General features: G+C 42.9%; 1 non-coding gene across 1 annotated transcript; it reads right to left on the reverse strand.

Annotated features, from left to right (window-relative positions):
- Nucleotides 1-3,619: 3,619 nt before the first annotated feature.
- On the reverse strand, nucleotides 3,620-3,694 carry Trnas-cga (transfer RNA serine (anticodon CGA)). The gene has a single exon. It is a non-coding gene; the product is annotated as a tRNA-Ser (tRNA).
- Between the last annotated feature and the right edge of the window lie 1,372 nt (nucleotides 3,695-5,066).

A 5,066-nucleotide genomic window follows, 5' to 3' on the forward strand; every position in this document is an offset into this window, starting at 1 on the left:
AGTAGCATGGGGAGCTGCATCAAACAAGTCTCAGGACTGAAGACCCCAACAACAACAGTCTCGAAAGTCCCCTGTCGCCTTCATTACGCGATGTGCTGAACTGGATTGAACGTCCCATGGAAATCCGGGAACACGGCATCGAACAATGTACTGGGAGACACTCCCTTCTGATTCTTGTAAATGAAGAAAGCGAGTTGAGTTTCACAAGATTGTTGTGTGCGGAATCCATGTTGACTTCTAGACAGATTTTGAGTCTCCAGTAATTTCATAACACAGGATAGTAGAAGATGTTCCAAAGTTCTACAACTTGGATGGTACCTAGATCACGGATTAGGATCGATCTGTTCCAAGGTCCTAAGATCTGTGTCGCTCCTATGGTTTTCCGGCGTCTTGTATATGCCATCTTTGCAGAGTTCCAGTGTGCCACCATCTTTTACACTGATTGTTCTTAGACAATCATTAAGATGGGATACGGTTTCATGTCTCCTACTGGCTTCAAGCAGAATTTATTGTCGGGATCAGGTAGTATGTTCATAGCAGAGCTTCTAGCAATTTACAGAGCTTTCCTTTTTGTTTCTCAGGCCTCTGCCCACAATGATTTAATTTGTTCCGACTCAGTGAGCAGGCTGCAGGCTATTGAACCACACTACTAACGTCACCCTTTGATCTCTGGAATCCACAACTTTCTCTCTTCCCTTGGTCGTGCCGCCTGTTTTATTGTCTTTTTCCTGTTCCCAAGTCATGTGTTGTACAAAGAGGATACTAGCCTTACAAAACAAAATCTCCCTTACATCCTTGCAGTACGAGACTCTACAGTGGCGAAAGAGAGTTATTCAGTAGCGATCGCAGATAATCAACTTGGCCGAAGATTTTGCTTGCTTCTATTATGTTTTAGCTTGCAGGCGTGATCGTGTCCAAGTGTTTCTGTTTGCTGATTTTTTGTTGTGTTCTTGCATGCATTCCAGGGGGAGAGCCACAGAAATAATCGAGTTTCTCTTTTCTGAGGCTTTGCTTGCTTTTTGATACAATATATTTGCGTATACTATGAATTACCCTCCCCCTCCACCCTCTGTGCCCCCTCCCCCTCCCTCCACCCCCACCTCAGACGCAGACGGCCAATGTAATGGATCTAACACAAGGTTTTCAGTTTCAGAATAAACAAATCGCCACCTTATTGACGAGAATACAACAACTACTGAAAGCACAAGCTGCATCGGCAGCACAACTACAACCGACCGACCAACCAGCCCAATAGATGCCGCCCACCAATAGACCAACGTTCCGGCGATAGAAGGAAACAGAGGAGGAATGTGCTGAATACTTGATTCAGTTTCAAACACATATTCAAGTTCATCTTGTTCAAGGTGCTGTTTAGTTACAATAAAGATCCCTTCGATTGCGGGGTCCCCAGTGTTCAGGTTCGTACAAACAGTATTCCCAAATGCGTCTCCCGACGAACTCATCTATTACCAATTAACCGCTGCATTAACTCAATACTATGACAAACAAGTCCAGGTAGATATCACTTCTTTCGCTTGCAAAAAAAAAAAAAAAAAAAAAAAAAAAAAAAAAAAAAAAAAAAAAAAAAAAAGCCGGAACAAACGTACCCCCAGTGATACACAGAATTGACGTGCGTAACTAGGAAGAGTAAATTTAAGTGTAGTTATGGAAACTTCTACAGTGAGTTAACATTCAGTGTCAAATATACTAGAATAAGAGAACAAATCTTAAAACACTCTGATCTTTCACTCCCCAAAGTATTGCAAATCTTAGAGCATCAGTATTCGGGTACCATAGAGGCCGATACGTTCGACCAGGTCCTTGTTCCCGACCGCCGCAAACAGCCACAACAACGAGTAAATACACAGCCCCACGGACAGCTACGTGAATTTAGTCAATTCTTGCCCCAGATGTATTACTCACCACAAAAGATTGTGCATCACGTCAGGAAACGTGTTACCCATGTAGAAAAAAGGCAATGTCCAAGCAGTTTGTTGGCAACGACACAAAAGACCAATTTCGTCCGCTGGCACAAAAAACAAGGTCGTGCACATACGTTGAACACTGTGTTTTCACAACCTACAATAGGTTCTGACAAAAGTAAGATTAAGGTTGTGCTTTCTTCTCGCTTTTGTGCTCTGTAATGAATTATTTGTCTCATTACGAATTGCTGGTCGTCGTGTGAACTTTCAGTTCGACATTAGTGTCTTACTAACTTAGCTTAATCGTAACATGTGCGAATAGCTAGGCTCCCCAAGGCTTTCTAAATCTAGGAACCACTTCTAACAATGGACTGGAAATTCCAGTGCTTGGACAGTGTAGTTGGCAGGAAACTTGTGGGGCGGCCGGTAAAAAATTGCGTGGTAAATCGCAGTCACCTTACGAGAGCTTGGCAACTATATCTGTGGTCAGCCAGAAAGCTATGAAGAACATACTGAGCATACTTTGCAGTCTTCACGCCCACATTCTTGTCCAGCCCACTGAAAGAAATGCTTCTGTTCTCTGTCTTCTTAGTCTCACGCACAACATGAAGTATTCATTATGTTCATACTGACAGTAAATCTCTCTGTCCTAAACAGCACAATAATCAGTGCAGGGGCGACCTCTACGGTAAGTTCCTACCAAATTGTCTTTCGCCCTGACTACTGATATTCAAATGAAATGCTCACCACAAAATGGTAAATAATTGTCACCTAATTCCATGCGGATTTGTAAATACCATGGACGGCATACTAACAGTTACTTTTGCGAAATCTTAGCGAACCAGGACCTCTCTAGTTCACTATCTGTTATTACCGAAAATAAACGTTTTGCAACAGCCTGTCTCTGACGTCATCCGAGGCAGGGCGCACTCCAACGTTTGACAGCCGCGGATCTTACCGTGGCTGGGTACGAAGTGAATCTTAGTCTTGCCTCTCACGCTGTATTTATATGTGTGGTGCATTGAACGGCCAAGGGAACACCAACTGCCTGCAGCCTTATGCACACAGCAGCAGCCTCTAAACGACCGCTTTCCCACACACACGATATTTAATAGCAAAGTTATGAATTAATTTAGAATCTTCTTAATATTTGCATGGATAACTGACCTTGTATGGGTTGTTATTACCATTACGGTTCTAAAATATAGTTATAGCTCTATTTTTAACAGGTTTTATCTTGTGCTGTTACCAAAATTTTCTAGCATTAAAATTACTAATAAGGACATTTTAGTTCCAACTTCAGTTTTCACTAAATTACTTAAAAATTACCAGAATGAGATTTTCACTCTGCAGCGGAGTGTGCGCTGATATGAAACTTCCTGGCAGATTAAAACTGTGTGCCCGACCGAGACTCGAACTCGGGACCTTTGCCTTCCGCGGGCAATTGCTCTATCAACTGAACTACCGAAGCACGACTCACGACCGGTACTCACAGCTTTACTTTTGCCAGTATCCGTCTCCTACCTTCCAAACTTTACAGAAGCTCTTCTGCGAAACATGCAGAACTAGCACTCCTGAAAGAAAGGATACTGTGGAGACATGGCTTAGCCACAGCCTGGGGGACGTTTCCAGAAAGAGATTTTCACTCTGCAGCGGAGTGTGCGCCGATATGAAACTTCCTGGCAGATTAAAACTGTGTGCCCGACCGAGACTCGAACTCGGGACCTTTGCCTTTCGCGGGCAATTGCTCTACCAACTGAGCTACCGAAGCACGACTCACGACCGGTACTCACAGCTTTACTTCTGCCAGTATCCGTCTCCTACCTTCCAAACTTTACAGAAGCTCTTCTGCGAAACATGCAGAACTAGCACTCCTGAAAGAAAGGATACTGTGGAGACATGGCTTAGCCACAGCCTGGGGGACGTTTCCAGAATGAGATTTTCACTCTGCAGCGGAGTGTGCGCTGATATGAAACTTCCTGGCAGATTAAAACTGCGTACCCGACCGAGACTCAGTGGTAGAGCATTTGCCCGCGAAAGGCAAAGGTCCCGAGTTCGAGTCTCGGTCGGGCAGACAGTTTTAATCTGCCAGGAAGTTACTTAAAAATTATTATAGGTAGGTTAATGTAGTCGCGTAGTTATCATTTTTTATTTGAAATGAAGCAAGTAACAAATTTTCTTACTTCTGAGGTAATATTCAGCGCCTTCAGTTTTTCTTAAAAACGTGGACTCTTATTACAGTTTTTATTTTATCATGTTGAGACTTGCAAAAGTTAATGTTGACATACATCTGCACACTATGACCAATTTCTGGCTTTCTAGATTTATTATTTATCGCCACTTATTTCTTTTCTTAAAACGGTGTATTTAGGAAGACTATTGATCTAATCACTATAAGACTTGATATTTAAAACATTATTACGTTCAAGTCTACTGTCAACCCGTAGACAGTAGTTGACACTTGTCCATTACCTCGGCCTGAGGAACTCATGGCCAGGGTTGGGGCAGGATGTTACTTTTCTAAGGTAGATTTGCGCGATGCTTCTCTACAAATACCACTAGATGAAGAATCACAGAGAGTGTTTGTTGTTAATACACACATAGGCCTGTTCAATTATTTGCGTTTGCCCTTTGGCAGTGCGTCCTCACCCTCCAATTTTCAACGTTACTTGCAACAGCTGACTGTTCAAGTGCTGTTCTGTTCAAACTACCTTGACGATATTGACTTCTCAGCTCCTTTGCCAGAGGTACAGATTCCCAATTTTTTTCACACCTTTTCGAGTATTGTCAGAAATAGGACTAAAGTGCTGTCTCGAAAAGTGTGACGTTTTTCAAACTGAGCTACGGTACTTAGGTCATGTGATAAATGGTCACGGTGTGCACCCCTTAAGTCTCATTTGCTCGCAATCCTTAACTTGCCTGTTCCTCGCAATTCCTTCTTTGAGGTGTAAGGCTCTAAAGAGAAAAACCTTAATGTATGATCGAACAAGACCTAGATCTGTCATCCATATTACACTGTGACCAAAGCTAGAATCTGCAATCCTTATACACCTGTGGCCACCGGCAGAATCATCTGCTCCGACTTCCTTCATAGGCACCGTTCTACTTCCACTTCTCTATCATTCTTCTATCATGTCTGGAATA

The sequence above is a fragment of the Schistocerca gregaria genome, chromosome 2 (genome assembly GCF_023897955.1).
Source record: "Schistocerca gregaria isolate iqSchGreg1 chromosome 2, iqSchGreg1.2, whole genome shotgun sequence".
Classification (NCBI taxonomy): Eukaryota; Metazoa; Arthropoda; class Insecta; order Orthoptera; family Acrididae; genus Schistocerca; species Schistocerca gregaria.